Consider the following 20649-nt stretch of genomic DNA (forward strand, 5'->3'; position numbering starts at 1 on the left):
TGTCAGTGGAAGGGAGGACAGTAACAGGAGACACTATGAGCTGAACATAACAGTATGTCAGTGGAAGGGAGGACAGTAACAGGAGACACTATGATCTGAACATAACAGTATGTCAGTGGAAGGGAGGACAGTAACAGGAGACACTATGAGCTGAACATAACAGTATGTCAGTGGAAGGGAGGACAGTAGCAGGAGACACTATGAGCTGAACATAACAGTATGTCAGTGGAAGGGAGGACAGTAGCAGGAGACCCTATGAGCTGAACATAACAGTATGTCAGTGGAAGGGAGGACAGTAGCAGGAGACACTATGAGCTGAACATAACAGTATCCCAGTGGAAGGGAGGACAGTAGCAGGAGACACTATGAGCTGAACATAACAGTATGTCAGTGGAAGGGAGGACAGTAGCAGGAGACACTATGAGCTGAACATAACAGTATGTCAGTGGAAGGGAGGACAGTAGCAGGAGACACTATGAGCTGAACATAACAGTATGTCAGTGGAAGGGAGGACAGTAGCAGGAGACACTATGAGCTGAACATAACAGTATGTCAGTGGAAGGGAGGACAGTAACAGGAGACACTATGAGCTGAACATAACAGTATCCCAGTGGAAGAGAGGACAGTAACAGGAGACACTATGAGCTGAACATAACAGTATCCCAGTGGAAGGGAGGACAGTAGCAGGTGACCCAACTGTGGTTTGTGACTACTATCATTTCCCCTTTTAGCCAATTCAATTTCAGTAATTCCATTACAAATGTGGTAACAGAATTGCGAGATTTAATCACATAATAATTCATAAACAAACTTGATATTAGTAAAAACACTAACTAATTGGTAAGGCTACCTTGTTACTTCTGTGATCTTACATTATCCTCCCTCATGAGGGAGAGATTAGAAAATATCTTACCACAGGATTATGTCATTATTGCGACCAATTTTCAACATATACAAAACTTGTATAAAAGTTGTTGAATTTGTAAGTTTGAAACTATGTCAGACCTTGTCAGATTCAACGTTTTTTCCACTATTAGAAAAACGAAACAATAGGCTGGGCAGCACCTCCTGCTGGAGAGTTGATCTACAACTATTAGGTCTCCCTCCCATCCAGGATTTTAACCAAGTCCAGCGTCACTGTCACTGAATACTACCAATGTGCCATCGTTAGAATGATTATTGAAAGATCTCTTTAAAAATAAATATATTCACTGTTGCTATCGAAGTCATGTAACCATAGTAATCAACAGCTGCGGTTTCAATTCATCCCAGGGTTCAACAAAAATGTACAATACATATAGGCCTAGGGTTTCAAGCTTTGGTTGATTAATAATTCAATCTTCAAGTTAATCATTAATATGTTGTATTCATGTCTCCGTCTCAACCAAAAATCTAAGTTAAAGAATCAAATCAAAGTGCATTTAAAGTTTAATTAGATTTAGTCCTATTCTTTCATTTACATTTTTGGTTGAGTTGGACATTTCAATTATTCAATTGTTGACAAACTGGATATTTAATTGAACGTGTTCGTGAGAGTCTCACCTTTCCACAAAATGATCACATTAGTGTGTAGCCCAAGCTGTTTGGACGCTATACACAGAAGAGGCTGCACCAACTTCAGAAGAGGAAAACGGAGAACACCATCGTGTTTGTGAGAGTCATCTTTCCGGAGTGGTTAGGTTCTAGGCCAATTGAGAAGGACAATTTTCGGGATGTCTCATGGTCAGACAAACACAGCTCTAGCTCTGTCACCTTTCCACGCAGATGCAGAAGGGCCATATCGGCGGATGAGGTGGACTGAGATGTAGCCCATACACAAAAACAGATATCTCTAGCTTAAACAGACAGATTTTGATGGGGATTTTTTAAAATGTGAATCAGATTTCCGTGGGGCCACGGAAATTGTAGGCTAAGGGTTAAAGTGAGAAATCTGAAGGCATAATTCTGTTACTGTGGAATTGCCCAGAAGTAATAGTGAATAGTAGCAGGTTAAATACCTAGATAGTAATGGCAAACAATAATCAATGAACAGCAGTGTAATGGTAATAATAAATCTAATCAATACATTTTTCAGCAGCATCATAGGTGTGTGTGTGTGTGTGTGTGTGTGAAATAATGACAGTGAAGGTGTGCGTTCTGAGTGGGTAGAGACCTGTGGATGGGCATAAAGTCAGTGTGGATAGTCTGGGGGAGAGCAGAGAGGGAAGCAGTAGTTATTAGCAATTTAACAGTCTTATGTTTTGAGGAGGAAACTACATTTTAAAAACACATTTACTGTTTTACAAAAGGCCACTGAGTGCTGTGTCTTGTGGACTCTATTCTGAAAACCGATAGCGTTGTTCCAGAAAATGCTTTTACCCGATTGAAAAAAACTGTAATGTTTCTGGACACACAATGTAGAAGCAAAGTTTCAGTTAATGTGCCATCGTATTGACATCCCAACCTATAGCTCACCCAGTGTGTGTGTGTGTGTGTGTGTGTCTTTAGGCCCAACGTGTGTGTTGAGAGGGAGCTGACCCTAGTAGTAGACAGGCAGACTTGTTAGTTTGAAAGGGTCCTTATAAAAGGACACTGCATAAACATCACTATAACAAGGCTGACTGAATTTCAGCCTGAGTTCTTCCAGTAGTTCATGTCATAAGGACTTGTGCACTCACCACATCCAGATTGTCCTTGCCTTCTATTGCAGAGAGACAGCCACACTGGACGGTCAGACCCAGGCCACAGCTTCAAAAAACAATTTGGCACCTCTGAAATAGTCTTGAGTCTGGAGAAACTTACTCCATGTTGGCAGTGCAAGTATTATTGTGGAAGGAGATTGCGTGGGCTGTTGTATCAACAGAACGGGATATTGTTGACATACTCGGGCAGGAAACCAAAGCCCTTGCCTTCTGTGAGATGAGACAGAGAGAAGCGTCTTATGTTTGTTGTTGTGTTTTTTGCAAAACATTTGACATTTTGGGGGAAAATGCATTGAAAGTATAGGGAGCGTAACTTTTTTTTAATCGACTTTTAAATTTTTTTTTTACAGCTACATCGCTGGGTGTGTCTGTGTGCATCTGTCTCTGTGTAGCATCTGTCTTTGTGTGTGTGTGTGTGTGTGTGTGGTGGGGGACAGTGGTTTGAAACTGATCCCCTTGCTGAGGGATAGAAGGTTATTAGAGATCTCAGTAAAGCTCTGAGTAGGGCTTCCAGAGCCGTGATCAGCGCCCAGGACCCATAATGTCCGTCCTGTTAGAATAAAGCCACATTAAACTAGAAGAGAAAGTGCACGTGGAGGGAACAAAAGCTAAACTATTTGAGTTCCGGTGCCGGTAGTGCAGGACACTGTATAGAGCATTATGAAACTGTATAATGAAGCAATAAGGCAAGGACCTGGCAGTTGAGTTTCAGGTGCAAAAAACGGTGGACTTTATTTACAGTGCAGGCAGTGATGGAGAAGACTGGATCCAGAGAAGTATTTGCAAAATATACAGGGGATGAAAAATGAGGAAAATATGTAAACGCAACATACAACATTTTCAAAGATGAGCTACAGTTCATATAAGGAAATCTGGCAATTGAAATCAATTCATTTGGCCCTAATCTATGGATTTCACATGACTGGGCAGGGGTGGGCCTTGGAGGGCATAGGCCCACCCACTTGGGAGCCAGGCCCAGCCAATCAGAATTCGTTTTTCCCCACAAAATGGCTTTATTACAGACAGAAATACTCCTCAGCTGCACATTTTAAAGTGGCCTTTTATTGTCCACCTGTGTAATGATCATGCTGTTTAATCTGCTTCTTGATATGCCACACCTGTCAGGTGGTTGGATTCTCTTAAGCTAAGGAGAAATGCTCACTAACTAAATTTGTGCACACAATTTGAGAGAAATACGTGTACTTAACTTTTCAAAAATAAAACATGCCTCAAACACAGGGCAAAACACCCATAAACTCACATCTGAGTAGAGCTATAGTTAAACAAGTAAATCTCCCTGAATGAGGATCCTGAAAGGTCCTGCCACCCCTAACCTGGCATAGACCATTCACACCTTTAAACAGGTAGACTACATTTTCAATAAACAGTAGGCTAGTTAATCGTCCCAATCCGATTGCACAATTTACATGAACCTACAGTGGCCAATAGTTAACTCGTTAATTACAACAAAGGGATCATTTGCATACGTTTATGCATTATGTTTCCATGAGTGTGTCTGATAAACAATGAAAATACCCCTTAACCAGGATAAACCAAATAGCCTACAGAGGCATGCAACATTTGCCTAAAGCCGTGAACACAACCGCACACGCCTAGGAAACCAGTTCACAACTAAGGAGGTGAGTAGGAGGTTGACGATACCAAAGAAAATAAACAGGGACAGTTCCAGGCATAAGTGGGGGAAAAAAGAATTTGATCAATTTAAGAACAAGGATGTAACGTAACAAAATGTGGAAAAGGGGCAGGGGTCTGAATATTTCCGAATGCACTGTATACAGTATATATACATATTTATTAGACAAAAGCGATGTTGCAAAAAACAGCATTGTGACGTGTAATGGCAACGGGAGATATAGGAGACATTTTTTATAGATCAACATTTTTATCCTTTCAACGGTGGATTTTTATTTAGTCAAACTTTCTTTATATGCGACAAATGATGATGGAAACAGTGTTTTTCAAATAAATTATGATTGCAGAATCATTCTGAAGGTCCGCGGGGCACCTGATGTCATCACATAACTATAAAGCTAAGCATTTTTTTTATTGGTAGTTAGACTAGTCAGCTACACTTGTAGTAATCATGGCCAAATACCGACCAGGCACATTTCCAGGGGCCCTGACCTCCAGCGGGCCCCCATTTGATTCTCACTCAGATATCATAATAACATGGCATAAGTCATTACAAAATGTGTAGAATTTCAGGAAATGTGTTTTAAAATGTCAAAAATATATCTCCACCCCATGGCAAAATGGGTAGAATTGCTGCAAATTAGCTGTAAAACATACTTTATATCTCTGCCCCATGGCAAAATGGGTAGAATTGCGGAAAACCTGTTGGGGAGACATTTCCTGGCTCACAGGCGCAGTCGTACAAAGGAGACCTTCATTCCTATAGATATCATATCTATAGATATATTGCCTCTCCCTCTACGATACGCACTTCCGGTTTGGTTTGGAGCGAGTAGTTGCATTCCGCTTTGCTCCACAGGTAGTATTACAGGTAGTATTACATTTCATTTCATTACAGTACAACAGTTTGATTTGTTTGATCTTAGCTGGCTACATAGCCGTCTTTGTATCCAAGATAATTGTGTAGTCTAGAGTAATTGTCGAGGTTACCTAGCCAGTTAGAGGTTACCTAGCCAGCTACACTTTCAAACAAAGTCAACAACGCAGCCACTGCTAGCTAGCCTATTTCACCAGCCAGCAGTACTATATCATTTTAGTCAATAAGATTTTTTGCAACGTAAGCTTAACTTTCTGAACATTCGAGACGTGTAGTCCACTTGTCATTCCAATCTCCTTTGCATTAGCGTAGCCTCTTCTGTAGCCTGTCAACTATGTGTCTGTCTATCCCTGTTCTCTCCTCTCTGCACAGACCATACAAACGCTTCACACCGCGTGGCCGCTGCTACTCTAACCTGGTGGTCCCAGCGCGCACGACCCACGTGGAGTTCCAGGTCTCAGGCAGCCTCTGGAACTGCCGATCTGCGGCCAACAAGGCAGAGTTCATCTCAGCCTATGCTTCCCTCCAGTCCCTCGACTTCTTGGCACTGACGGAAACATGGATTACCACTGATAACACTGCTACTCCTACTGCTCTCTCCTCGTCTGCCCACGTGTTCTCGCACACCCCGAGAGCTTCTGGTCAGCGGGGTGGTGGCACTGGGATCCTCATCTCTCCCAAGTGGTCATTCTCTCTTTCTCCCCTGACCCATCTGTCTATCGCCTCCTTTGAATTCCATGCTGTCACAGTTACCAGCCCTTTCAAGCTTAACATCCTTATCATTTATCGCCCTCCAGGTTCCCTTGGAGAGTTCATCAATGAGCTTGACGCCCTGATAAGTTCCTTTCCTGAGGATGGCTCACCTCTCACAGTTCTGGGTGACTTTAACCTCCCCACGTCTACCTTTGACTCATTCCTCTCTGCCTCCTTCTTTCCACTCCTCTCCTCTTTTGACCTCACCCTCTCACCTTCCCCCCCTACTCACAAGGCAGGCAATACGCTTGACCTCATCTTTACTAGATGCTGTTCTTCCACTAATCTCATTGCAACTCCCCTCCAAGTCTCCGACCACTACCTTGTATCCTTTTCCCTCTCGCTCTCATCCAACACTTCCCACACTGCCCCTACTCGGATGGTATCGCGCCGTCCCAACCTTCGCTCTCTCTCCCCCGCTACTCTCTCCTCTTCCATCCTATCATCTCTTCCCTCTGCTCAAACCTTCTCCAACCTATCTCCTGATTCTGCCTCCTCAACCCTCCTCTCCTCCCTTTCTGCATCCTTTGACTCTCTATGTCCCCTATCCTCCAGGCCGGCTCGGTCCTCCCCTCCTGCTCCGTGGCTCGACGACTCATTGCGAGCTCACAGAACAGGGCTCCGGGCAGCCGAGCGGAAATGGAGGAAAACTCGCCTCCCTGCGGACCTGGCATCCTTTCACTCCCTCCTCTCTACATTCTCCTCTTCTGTCTCTGCTGCTAAAGCCAATTTCTACCACTCTAAATTCCAAGCATCTGCCTCTAACCCTAGGAAGCTCTTTGCCACCTTCTCCTCCCTCCTGAATCCTCCTCCCCCTCCTCCCCCCTCCTCCCTCTCTGCTGATGACTTTGTCAACCATTTTGAAAAGAAGGTCGACGACATCCGATCCTCGTTTGCTAAGTCAAACGACACCGCTGGTTCTGCTCACACTGCCCTACCCTGTGCTTTGACCTCTTTCTCCCCACTCTCTCCAGATGAAATCTCGCGTCTTGTGACGGCCGGCCGCCCAACAACCTGCCCGCTTGACCCTATCCCCTCCTCTCTTCTCCAGACCATTTCCGGAGACCTTCTCCCTTACCTCACCTCGCTCATCAACTCATCCTTGACCGCTGGCTACGTCCCTTCCGTCTTCAAGAGAGCGAGAGTTGCACCCCTTCTGAAAAAAACCTACACTCGATCCCTCCGATGTCAACAACTACAGACCAGTATCCCTTCTTTCTTTTCTCTCCAAAACTCTTGAACGTGCCGTCCTTGGCCAGCTCTCCTGTTATCTCTCTCAGAATGACCTTCTTGATCCAAATCAGTCAGGTTTCAAGACTAGTCATTCAACTGAGACTGCTCTTCTCTGTGTCACGGAGGCGCTCCGCACTGCTAAAGCTAACTCTCTCTCCTCTGCTCTCATCCTTCTAGACCTATCGGCTGCCTTTGATACTGTGAACCATCAGATCCTCCTCTCCACCCTCTCCGAGCTGGGCATCTCCGGCGCGGCCCACGCTTGGATTGCGTCCTACCTGACAGGTCGCTCCTACCAGGTGGCGTGGCGAGAATCTGTCTCCGCACCACGTGCTCTCACCACTGGTGTCCCCCAGGGCTCTGTTCTAGGCCCTCTCCTATTCTCGCTATACACCAAGTCACTTGGCTCTGTCATATCCTCACATGGTCTCTCCTATCATTGCTATGCAGACGACACACAATTAATCTTCTCCTTTCCCCCCTCTGATAACCAGGTGGTGAATCGCATCTCTGCATGTCTGGCAGACATATCAGTGTGGATGACGGATCACCACCTCAAGCTGAACCTCGGCAAGACGGAGCTGCTCTTCCTCCCGGGGAAGGACTGCCCGTTCCATGATCTCGCCATCACGGTTGACAACTCCATTGTGTCCTCCTCCCAGAGTGCTAAGAACCTTGGCGTGATCCTGGACAACACCCTGTCGTTCTCAACTAACATCAAGGCGGTGACCCGTTCCTGTAGGTTCATGCTCTACAACATTCGCAGAGTACGACCCTGCCTCACGCAGGAAGCGGCGCAGGTCCTAATCCAGGCACTTGTCATCTCCCGTCTGGATTACTGCAACTCGCTGTTGGCTGGGCTCCCTGCCTGTGCCATTAAACCCCTACAACTCATCCAGAACGCCGCAGCCCGTCTGGTGTTCAACTTTCCCAAGTTCTTTCACGTCACCCCGCTCCTCCGCTCTCTCCACTGGCTTCCAGTTGAAGCTCGCATCCGCTACAAGACCATGGTGCTTGCCTACGGAGCTGTGAGGGGAACGGCACCTCCGTACCTTCAGGCTCTGATCAGGCCCTACACCCAAACAAGGGCACTGCGTTCATCCACCTCTGGCCTGCTCGCCTCCCTACCTCTGAGGAAGTACAGTTCCCGCTCAGCCCAGTCAAAACTGTTCGCTGCTCTGGCACCCCAATGGTGGAACAAACTCCCTCACGACGCCAGGTCAGCGGAGTCAATCACCACCTTCCGGAGACACCTGAAACCCCACCTCTTTAAGGAATACCTAGGATAGGATAAAGTAATCCTTCTAACCCCCCCCCCCCCCCCCTTAAAAGAGTTAGATGCACTATTGTAAAGTGGTTGTTCCACTGGATATCATAAGGTGAATGCACCAATTTGTAAGTCGCTCTGGATAAGAGCGTCTGCTAAATGACTTAAATGTAAATGTAAATATCACAGGCCTCTTGTGCCTTCATGTTTCATAATGTGCAGTCACTGCATCTATGCTATGCATACAGATGTTGCTTCAGAACATCTCCGTACATCATATCTTGGATTCACCTACTCATTTGAACATGATTCTTGTTCTTTGTTACAGGATGGCCTACTACACAGCCTACAGACAGACCTACAGACAGACCTACAGACAGGACTACAGGCAGACCTACAGACAGACCTACATACATGACTACAGACATGACCACAGACATACCTACAGACAGACCTACAGACATGGCTACAGACAGGGCTACAGACATACCCACAGACAGGACTGCAGACAGGACTACAGACAGGACTACAGACAGACATACCGACATGATTACAGACGGACCTACAGACATGACTACAGACAAACCTACAGACAGACCTACAGACGGACCTACAGACAGGCCTACAGACGGACCTACAGACAGGACTACAAGTGCTGTCCTGGATGGACCCAGCTCCATGGAGAGGCAGGCTGCCTGTATTGTAATTGTCCTATCAACTAACACACAGCTAGAAACAACAGCCAGACGGGATCAAGTTGATACCCCATATACACCCATATGCACACATACTGTCCACACATAGATGTACACACACAGCCAGGTCAACTTGTATCATGGAAGCTTGAGTCGCTGTGTCTCCTTTTCATCAGGGTCCATTACAAGGCCGATTAGGAAAATAAAAACTGTCTTTGTTTCAGCCAGAGGATTTAAGGCATTACACAAAACAGCAGATTCGACAGGCCACCCGCATAGTTACTCTTTGGTCACCTCCCAAATTCCAGGTCGGAAAGTGCCTGCCAGAAAAGAGAAGAGTTTTCCAACGATATTTGGGAATATTGTCATTACGGCTGATGGTCTTCTTTATTTTGGTCTCTGTCCATTTAGTATCTGTCAATCTCCCCATCATACACACACACACACACACACACACACACACACACACACACACACACACACACACACACACACACACACACACACACGCACACACGCACACACGCACACACGCACACACAGGAGAAGTATCCTACTGTGTTACTAACAGATCGAGAAGGAATACACGCCAAATAGATTGTCACGGTGCGTTGGTCTGTGTGTGTGTCTGTGTATCAGGAATGCAGAAGACTCAATTCTCAAACGAGTGCATCATGTCTTGTATAACTACATGAGTCTATATGCTGTCTCCCACACATGTTTTGGTCTTTAAAGGCCTTTGGAGTCTGTGCTTCGGAAGCTGACCAATACAGGTTCTTGGAGAGAGTGAAAGGGCCTGGTAAGCTGCCTGACCGCCTGTCTCTGTATATTGGTACAACCTGTTTGACAGGGCTCCTTTGGCAGAGTAGAGGGCAATCCATTCGAAAGCTGGGCAGGGGGGTGTTTGTTGAGTCCCTTGAGCTGGTTATGGCCATGGACCTGTGGAGAAAGTGTGTAAATTCAGACAGCTGTTTGGTGATTTCCACACTTGTGACAAGTCTCTGAACATGCCCGCACAGCTGCATTTTGATGACAGTTTAGATGGACCTTTTGTCTAAAGTGGAATGATGAAGCGGTGAGAAGAAAAGACTTTGAACAGAATGTGCCAAACGAATTGGCTAACCAGACCATTTCTGTGCGTGGCATTGAGAAAATAGTGGGCAGTGGCAGGGATTGAGGGCTCCAGACAGTAGTAGAGAGAACGTGCTACTTTTTCGACAAAGTAGGATAGTGAAATTGGATGCTTTCGTAGGAAACCATGGAAAGGCATAATCTTATAAACCCCATCAGCAAGTGATAAAACCTGATCACAGCAAAATACATTTTTGTCTCATATATCAGGATCTTTGGGTGATACATGGGTGCATGTAGTTGGCCAAGAGGACTTAAGTCTGACATTGCCAGAAAGGTGTTAGGGATGTTTCACTACATGTGAAAGCTTATGTGGCTAACACTGAACATCGCCAGCCAAACTCTTTCTATGAAGTGATTGTTTTTCAAATGGATATTCTGTTTTTTATCCTTCTCGAGTTGTAATTTTCCCATGATATCTTGACAAACACCTCTTTGTGAATGATAATTCCGCGTGAAGCGACCAAATACAACACATCTAAATATTGGTTTAGGAGATTAAAGGGCTTTCCCGGTTTCCCCCTCAACATTGGATTCTCTGGTTGTTACAAAGCTCTCTTGTTGCAACTCACTTCAACGTTAAAGGACAACTATGTACCAAATTGTCTCTATTTTGATTTATTGACTCACACTTAGAACTATATAAGGACAAACTGTCTAAAATAATATTCCTGATATTTTGTTTGTTTGGTCGTATTCAATCAAAACTATTGTCCAGATTCCCCTCCACTTAGTGAATACTGACTAGACCATACCTCCTTCTTAACATTCATTTCTAATATCAAGAGCCACATGGTGGTCTTTACAGCAATCATCTTCTGGACATACTTCCTGCATGTTCCACAGAGCATATTATGTTTAATGGATTGGATCCGGACTTGGCACACTGATCTGCATTGGTTCCTTTCATAACATTATGGCTAGTTTATGTGTGTGTCTGTATGTGTTCCAGGTGGTCCAGGTGGTACATAGTTTATGTGTGTGTCTGTATGTGTTCCAGGTGGTACGTAGTTTATGTGTGTGTCTGTATGTGTTCCAGGTGGTACGTAGTTTATGTGTGTGTCTGTATGTGGTCCAGGTGGTACGTAGTTTATGTGTGTGTCTGTATGTGTTCCAGGTGGTACGTAGTTTATGTGTGTGTCTGTATGTGTTCCAGGTGGTACGTAGTTTATGTGTGTGTCTGTATGTGTTCCAGGTGGTACGTAGTTTATGTGTGTGTCTGTATGTGTTCCAGGTGGTACGTAGTTTATGTGTGTGTCTGTATGTGTTCCAGGTGGTACATAGTTTATGTGTGTGTCTGTATGTGGTCCAGGTGGTACGTAGTTTATGTGTGTGTCTGTATGTGTTCCAGGTGGTACGTAGTTTATGTGTGTGTCTGTATGTGTTCCAGGTGGTACGTAGTTTATGTGTGTGTCTGTATGTGTTCCAGGTGGTACGTAGTTTATGTGTGTGTCTGTATGTGTTCCAGGTGGTACGTAGTTTATGTGTGTGTCTGTATGTGTTCCAGGTGGTACGTAGTTTATGTGTGTGTCTGTATGTGTTCCAGGTGGTACGTAGTTTATGTGTGTGTCTGTATGTGTTCCAGGTGGTACGTAGTTTATGTGTGTGTCTGTATGTGTTCCAGGTGGTACGTAGTTTATGTGTGTGTCTGTATGTGTTCCAGGTGGTACGTAGTTTATGTGTGTGTCTGTATGTGGTCCAGGTGGTACGTAGTTTATGTGTGTGTCTGTATGTGTTCCAGGTGGTACGTAGTTTATGTGTGTGTCTGTATGTGTTCCAGGTGGTACATAGTTTATGTGTGTGTCTGTATGTGGTCCAGGTGGTACGTAGTTTATGTGTGTGTCTGTATGTGTTCCAGGTGGTACGTAGTTTATGTGTGTGTCTGTATGTGTTCCAGGTGGTACGTAGTTTATGTGTGTGTCTGTATGTGTTCCAGGTGGTACATAGTTTATGTGTGTGTCTGTATGTGTTCCAGGTGGTACGTAGTTTATGTGTGTGTCTGTATGTGTTCCAGGTGGTACATAGTTTATGTGTGTGTCTGTATGTGGTCCAGGTGGTACGTAGTTTATGTGTGTGTCTGTATGTGGTCCAGGTGGTACGTAGTTTATGTGTGTGTCTGTATGTGTTCCAGGTGGTACGTAGTTTATGTGTGTGTCTGTATGTGTTCCAGGTGGTACGTAGTTTATGTGTGTGTCTGTATGTGTTCCAGGTGGTACGTAGTTTATGTGTGTGTCTGTATGTGTTCCAGGTGGTACGTAGTTTATGTGTGTGTCTGTATGTGTTCCAGGTGGTACGTAGTTTATGTGTGTGTCTGTATGTGTTCCAGGTGGTACGTAGTTTATGTGTGTGTCTGTATGTGTTCCAGGTGGTACGTAGTTTATGTGTCTGTCTGTATGTGTTCCAGGTGGTCCTGGTGGTACGTGGGTCACCTGGATTAGCAGTCAGATGAGAATCACACACACACACACACACACACACACACACACACACACACACACACACACACACACACACACACACACACACACACACACACACACACACACACACACACACACACACACACACACAGATTATGCATCACAGATCAGAGGGATGGATTCTCGTTGTCCCTGAACAGGACATCCTTGAAAACACCATAACAAACCTCTTCTCCTCTCTTTATTCTCCTCACCCTGTGACAAAGGGCAGTGTGTGTGTTTGTATGTACTGTATGTGTGCACGTGCATGCACGTGTCTATTATCTGATGCAGTGGCAAACAAATTCAAATAATGACTAGTTTCAAACAAGACTTAAATTAGTATTTTTCCAACACTTAAAGCAGAATATATTTAAAAATTCAAGACCGACAATGAATGCTTTCAGCCACATGACACTGCACTACAAACTCCTGGAACAAATGCCTTGTGGAGTAATTTACAGCAACATGACAGGCTTTAACAATATGACCGCTTTTTAACATTTTCTAAATGTAACCCTTCTGTTTGATTTGAGTCCAAGTCTTTCATTTCGGCTGGGGTCTGCTTCTGTATTGTAATTACACTGTTTAAAACTGTGTAAATCTATTTATAAACATTACAAACAGGAAACCCTCATTAGTGATGGATTGTGTTTACGCTGAATGTTCATTGTTCAGAAGACGTGTTTAGGCAGCTGTGGATGGCCTCCCATTTGTTTTGGCCAAGAGCCTGGAAAGAGAGAAACTAATGATTAAATATGGTTCAAAAAGCTGTACCTGCTGCCATGACTCTGTCTATCCTACAGTGGGGAATCTAGTTTTGCCCATAAGTCATAGTAAGAGCCTTCAGTTTTTCCTGGCCATGTTTGTGACCAGAACAGGAAAAACTCTGTGTCGTAGTTAGTTATACAGTGGCCTTAAACTAGAGCCGGGTTTAGTCTTATAACAACAAGTGGTTATAACCTAACCTTAATCATTAGTGGGTCAAAATACTCAACTGACCCAAGATCAGCTTGTAGGGGCAACTTCACCCGACTCCTGTAACTAGTAGGTCCAGAGTTTTTCATAGTCAGGTCATGTCAGGAAAAACACAATACTTGTTTTGGTGAAGACTTTGTCTGTGGCTTCTCTCTCTCTCAGCCGGTCTCTCTGTTGGGGCGGTATGCAAATTGTAGTGGGTCTAGGGAGTCGGGTAAAGTGGAGGTGATATTATCCTTAACTAGCCAGTCAAAGTGCTTCATGATGATAGGAGTGAGTGCTATGGGGCGATAGTCATTTAGTTCAGTTACCTTAGCTTTCTTGGGTACAGGAACAATGGTGGACATCTTGAAGCATGTGGGGACAACAGACTGAGATAGGGAGAGATTGAATATGTCCGTAAACACACCAGCCAGCTGATATGCACATGCTCTGAGGATGTGGCTAGGGATGCCGTCTGGGAGGGTTAACACACTTACATTTCTTACGCACATTGGCCCCGGAGAACGAGAGCACACAGTCCTCGTGAGTGGACCTCGAAGCGGACGAAGAAGTTGTTTAGCTTGTCCGGGAGCAAGGCGTCGGTGGCTGGTTTTCCCTTTATAATCCATGTCCATGTTCCCAGTCACCTTGCCATGGTTAAAGGGAAATTTCCCAAATGTTCAACTTCATATTCAGCATCTCCTGCACCACCCCAACATCAACATATGTGAAAATGGCACATTTCTATGTTTTGTAGTAAAAATGAGAGCAAGATAAGTGTTTCCAATGACATCATCAGCCAATTGGTAGACAATTAGAAAGCAATTAGTAGGCAATGCCTACTAAAATCACACGATGCACACCGATGATGTAATTGGAAACACTCATCTTCCTCTCTTTTTTACTACAAAACATAGAAACTCGCATTATGCTAATTAAACTTCCGCGGGGGCGCGGCCATCGACCTTAGAGCGAACCTTTGCATTTAACCCCCTTTCAGTTTTACTGGAATGCTGCCATCGATCCACTGTTTTTGGTTTGGATACGTTGTAATCGTCACAGTGGGAACAACATCCCCTAGTAGACGGCGGACGTAAAGGTAACGTAAAGGTAATGGCGGACTGAACGAAGTTATGTAGAGCACCTCAAGATAAAACATAATATTCGAAATATCTGCTAAATTAGACTAAAATATTAGCACTAAATAATCTGGTGGGTGATAACCTTCAATCTGGATAATAACACAAAACAAATCCTAAGACTAGAGACATTTATCGACAAATATTACGAAAACAAGCAACACCCAAACATGACGGAGAATAAGACAGGGGAACCGAATCAAAAACGAAAACGTGACTCCTCAACCGACACGGATGATCTAATATTCTCAACACCGGCAATGGTAAAGGTCGAAACCGATATGTTAAAATCAATAAATGACAAACTGGGTATACTTGAATTAGTTAGTAAAGATATAAAAGAGTTGAAGGCAAGCCTAGAGATGAGTGATGAAAAAGCTGCGGCTTTGGAGAAGGAAACACACGCGCTAAAAGGGACGGTCAATAAGATTGAAACCGAAATGAATGAATTTAAAAAGGAGAACAACGTTCTGAAGGAATGCTTACTGGACATACAAACTAGATCCATGAGAGAGAATTTGGTACTTACAGGTATCCAAGAGAAAGAAGGAGAGGTTCCTGAATCTGTAGTTAGAGAGTTCCTTTTTGCAGCGCTTCAGATACCGCGCGAAGTTATCGATAAGATCCAACTTGAACGTGTACACCGCCTCGGACAGAGAGGGCAGAGGTACGAACGCCCAATCGTTGCCAAATTTGCTTCATTTAAAGATAAAATAATGGTTAAAAGCCTGGGTAAAAGACTTGCTGGGACCAAAATTGGCATGAATGATCAGTTTCCGAAAGAAATTGCAGAACGGCGCAAAGTTCTGTATCCAATTTTCAAAGAAAATAGATTAAAAGCGAAACGAGTAGCTCTCGTCGTTGATAAACTATATATTGATAACCAGTTGTTCAGAGACACAAAGATTACTCCATGGTTATTTAAAAAATTACAAAGTTCTCATAGATGAGGAAAATAAACACAATTCAAGCCCGGTTACTGATTGTAACAATACAATACAAAATATAGCTTTTCTATAAATCTTCACATATAACTAATTGAACACAAGCACTATTTCTATATAGTGAAGATAAAAACTAAGTAAACAGAAGGCACAGTATGTGTGGATGGTGTGGTGTGTGTTTATTTTTATTTGTTATGTTTGAAAAGTTGAGTGAGTGAGTAATGAAATTGTAATGAAGTTGCATATCCCAGAGCCAGTGTATTGCTGTGGGCCGGGTATGAGAGGGCTTTCAATGTTGTTCAGATGATGGATATACTTTTATAATGAATTACACGTCTTATTTATTTATTGTCCTATCATGGGGAACTACATTTTTAAAATAAATTATATCTAATTATTTATTATCCTATTTTAATGTTACGGTCCATTGCCCTATACCCTAGACAGCCACATGAATAGCCCAGATACTAAGGAGAAGTCCCTAACTGTTTTATGTGCATGCTGTATGCAGTCTGTATGCAGCCAAAATGAGGTCAGGGACCAAGAGCAGCACTGCCCCCTCAAGATTCTGAGCCTGCTTGGCAGGGTTGGTCCTGCAAAGCCAAAGCCCCCTAAAGGGAGAGCATAATAAACAAGGAAATTCTCAAAGCTGCTAATGAGAACCTTGATGACCTTGTACCTAGCCGGTGGGGATTCCGGTGGGGTGCCCCCACCCAGGCAGTGGCAGTGCTGGCAACACTAGCTGCAGTAACCCATGGGGAGGGGTCACACTCGGACATTCAGAGAGGGGGTATATTATTGTGGCCCTGGTGGCACGAAACCAATCGGACTGCATGGAGAGGCTTGGGAACATGGTCAAAATGGATGACCGTATTGTGGGTGTTTCAGGAAGAAGGTGTACATTTGACCTCCATCAAATGTACACCTTCTTGCGGTCTTGCAGGCCTTCTCATGCAGCTGCAACTGCAAGTACATTTGTAAATCATGACCCATCTTGAGTTGGGCTCTGGGATGGTGCAATTGTTGAGAGGGTGAGCTTATGGTTGTGTGGGGGTAAGGGCTGAATGTGTGTGGGTGTATGTGTGTATCCCACAACTGTTGCGAAGGAAGAAGTAAAAGATGTTAGGGACTATAGAGGATGATTCACAGCAATATGGAATAAAAATCGAGGTGAGGGCGATGGAAATGCATTTGGCAATGGATCTGCTTCGGTTCGGTGGATGGTGCTGTGTGCACTTTTCGAAGGATGGATCCCAGTCGGTCCGGGGCTGTGCGATGCGGGGGGTCGGGGGTGGTCTGCCGGGCATTGGGATGACAACCCAACTCGAGATGGGGGCTTTTGGCGGGTGGAATAGTGGGGACCAATTGGAGGTTTGCTTAGTGGAGATGCAAATGTCATGGTACAACTATATAGACACTCAATCATTATGTTACTTTTTAATAGGACGTTTACAAACATATATTTTGATAAAAATAATTGAAAGGTGTGTCTCATTATGGTAAGTGGTGAAATAAGTATAGCCAGTTACAATTGTAATGGCTTAGTAGATAATAAGAAAAGACGATCAGTATTTACCTGGCTAAAAGAGAAGGATTATAATATCTACTGTTTACAGGAAACCCATTCAACAGTTTTAGATGAAGTTTTGTGGAAAAAGAACTGGGGGGGCGAAATATATTTCTCCCATGGGCAAAGAAATTCAAAAGGGGTGATGGTTTTAATTAATAATAACTTTGATCCAAATGTGCAACTTGTCCAAACAGATCCTCAAGGTAGATGGATTATTTTAAATATGTTATTGGACAATAAACATATATGGCTTATTAACCTATACGGTCCGAATAATGATGATCCAAGCTTCTTTGACAATATATATAAGAATGTATCAACTCTACAAGCAACACTAGACTCTATTATTATAGTGGGAGATTTTAATACGGTCTTAAATACCTCTATGGACCGGAAAGGAAATCACACTACAAACTATCACCCTCAGGCACTTAAGGAAATCAGGAATGTCATGGATATATTGGAATTAGTGGATATATGGAGACTTAAATACCCTGACCTAGTGAGATATACATGGCGGAGGCTTAATCAAGCTAGTCGCCTTGACTACTTTCTTATATCATTCTCTCTGGCACCAAAAGTTAAAAAGTGTTTGATAGGGGACAGAATGCGGTCGGACCATCACATAATTGGCATATATATTACTCTTACAGAATTTCCACGTGGGCGAGGATATTGGAAATTTAATCAAAGCCTACTAGATGATAAATTGTTTAGAACTAGGACAGAAGAATTTATAACTGACTTTTTTAGACATAACATAGGTACAGCAGATCCCCATATTGTATGGGACACTTTTAAGTGTGCCTTTAGAGGCCATGCAATTCAGTACTCATCTATAAAACAAAAGCAATTTCGATCAAAAGAGTCCATATTAACAAAGGAAATTGAAGGACTAACAGTACAGTTAGATAACAATAAAAACGGTACCATAGAGGCACAGAATAAGTTAGAGGAAAAACAAAAAGAAATGGAGGAACTTATTCAAGAAAGATCCAGTGTAATATATTACAAAAATAAAGCTAACTGGATGGAATATGGGGAAAAATGCACCAAATTCTTTTTCAATCTTCAATATAGAAATGCTACCAAAAAAAACGTATTAAAACTTGTTACAAATGATGGAGTCACGCATGATTCACCAAATGATATTTTGAAAGAGGAAGTAAAGTACTTTAAGAATATATTTTCGTTTCAGGCTCCTCCATCTCCACTAACTGAAACTAATTGTATGGATTTTTTCCCTAATAATAATGTAAAATTAACATCTGTACAGAAAGACTCATGTGAAGGCCTAATTACAGAGGAGGAACTACTTGATGCAATTGGGGCCTTTAAGGATGGGAAAACTCCAGGACTGGATGGCATACCAGTGGAAGTATACAAACATTTTTTTTATATACTCAAAGGACCACTATTAGCTTGTTTTAACCACTCCTATATAAATGATAGATTATCAGACACGCAACAAGAAGGTGTGATATCATTATTACTGAAACAGGACCCAAGTGGTATATATAAAGATCCAGTCCATTTAAAAAATTGGAGACCTCTTACACTTCAGTGTTGTGATGCAAAAATCCTAGCAAAATGCTTGGCGCATAGAATAAAAAAAGTCTTGTCAGATATTATTCATCCTAATCAGACAGGTTTTTTACATGGACGATACATTGGAGATAATATAAGGCAAGTACTGGAAACAATAGAACACTATGAAATATCGGGGACACCAGGCCTGGTTTTCATAGCTGATTTTGAAAAGGCTTTTGATAAAGTACGACTGGAGTTTATATATAAATGCCTAGAATATTTCAATTTTGGGGAATCTCTTATAAAATGGGTAAAAATTATGTATAGTAACCCTAGGTGTAAAATAGTAAATAATGGCTACATCTCAGAAAGTTTTAAACTATCTAGAGGAGTAAAACAAGGTTGTCCACTATCGGCATATCTATTTATTATTGCCATCGAAATGTTAGCTGTTAAAATTAGATCAAACATTAATATTAAGGGATTAGAAATCCAGGGCCTAAAAACTAAGGTGTCATTGTACGCTGATGATTCATGTTTTCTTTTAAAACCACAACTAGAATCTCTCCACGGCCTCTTAGAGGATCTAGATACATTTGCTATCCTCTCTGGATTAAAACCAAATTATGATAAATGTACCATATTACGTATTGGATCACTAAAAAATACACATTTTACATTGCCATGTAGTTTACCAATTAAATGGTCTGACGGTGATGTGGACATACTCGGTATACAAATCCCAAAAGAAAGAAATGATCTCACTCCAATAAATTTTTATAGAAAGTTAGCAAAAATAGATAAGATCTTGCTACCATGGAAAGGAAAATACCTGTCTATTTGTGGGAAAATCACCCTGATTAACTCTTTAATCATATCACAGTTTACCTATTTGCTTATGGTTTTGCCTACACCTAGTGACCTGCTTTTTAAATTATATGAACAAAAAATATTCAATTTTATTTGGAACGGCAAGCCAGATAAAATTAAAAGGGCCTATTTATATAACGAATATGAATTCGGAGGGCAGAAATTATTAAATATTAAAGCATTAGACCTCTCACTAAAGGCATCAGTCATACAAAAGTTATACTTAAATCCAAACTGGTTCTCTAGTAGATTGGTAAGAATGTCTCATCCTATGTTCAAGAAGGGCCTTTTTCCCTTTATTCAGATTACACCTGCTCACTTTCGGTTGCTTGAAAAGGAAATAATCTCCAAAATATCTTTATTTTTTAAACAAGCCTTAGAAAGTTGGTTGCAATTTCAGTTTAATCCACCTGAAAGGACGGAACAAATAGTACAACAAATCTTGTGGTTAAATTCAAATATAGTAATTGATAAAAAAACTGTATTTATCAAAGAAATGTTTAAAAAAGGTATAATTTTTGTGAATGATATCATAAATAGGACTGGTGGAGTAATGTCACACATGCAGCTAACACAGACATATGGAAATGTCTGCTCTACCCAAAATTACAACCAATTAATTGCAGCATTACCACAAAAATGGAAGAGGCAGGTGGAAGGGGATAAAAGTAAGGAACTTGTATGTCGGCCTTATATTAAAGAACATAAATGGTTAAAGAAAAGTGTGATAAATAAAAACATATACCAATTTCATTTAAGGACCAAAAAACTTACAGCTGTGCCATATAAATTGCAAAATAGTTGGGAAGAGATTTTCGATGTACCCATTCCATGGCACATGGTTTATGAATTGATACGCAAAACAACGCCGGATTCAAAACTTCGAA

General features: G+C 42.5%; 1 long non-coding RNA gene across 1 annotated transcript; it reads right to left on the reverse strand.

Moving 5' to 3' along the window:
• Nucleotides 1-13070: 13070 nt before the first annotated feature.
• LOC139542090 (uncharacterized) lies at nt 13071-15683 on the reverse strand. Its single transcript, XR_011668467.1, has 4 exons — nt 15378-15683; nt 14207-14356; nt 14039-14098; nt 13071-13479 (listed from the first exon to the last, which is right to left on the reverse strand). It is a non-coding gene; the product is annotated as an uncharacterized lncRNA (long non-coding RNA).
• Between the last annotated feature and the right edge of the window lie 4966 nt (nt 15684-20649).

Source organism: Salvelinus alpinus, chromosome 17, assembly GCF_045679555.1.
Source record: "Salvelinus alpinus chromosome 17, SLU_Salpinus.1, whole genome shotgun sequence".
Lineage (NCBI taxonomy): Eukaryota > Metazoa > Chordata > Actinopteri > Salmoniformes > Salmonidae > Salvelinus > Salvelinus alpinus.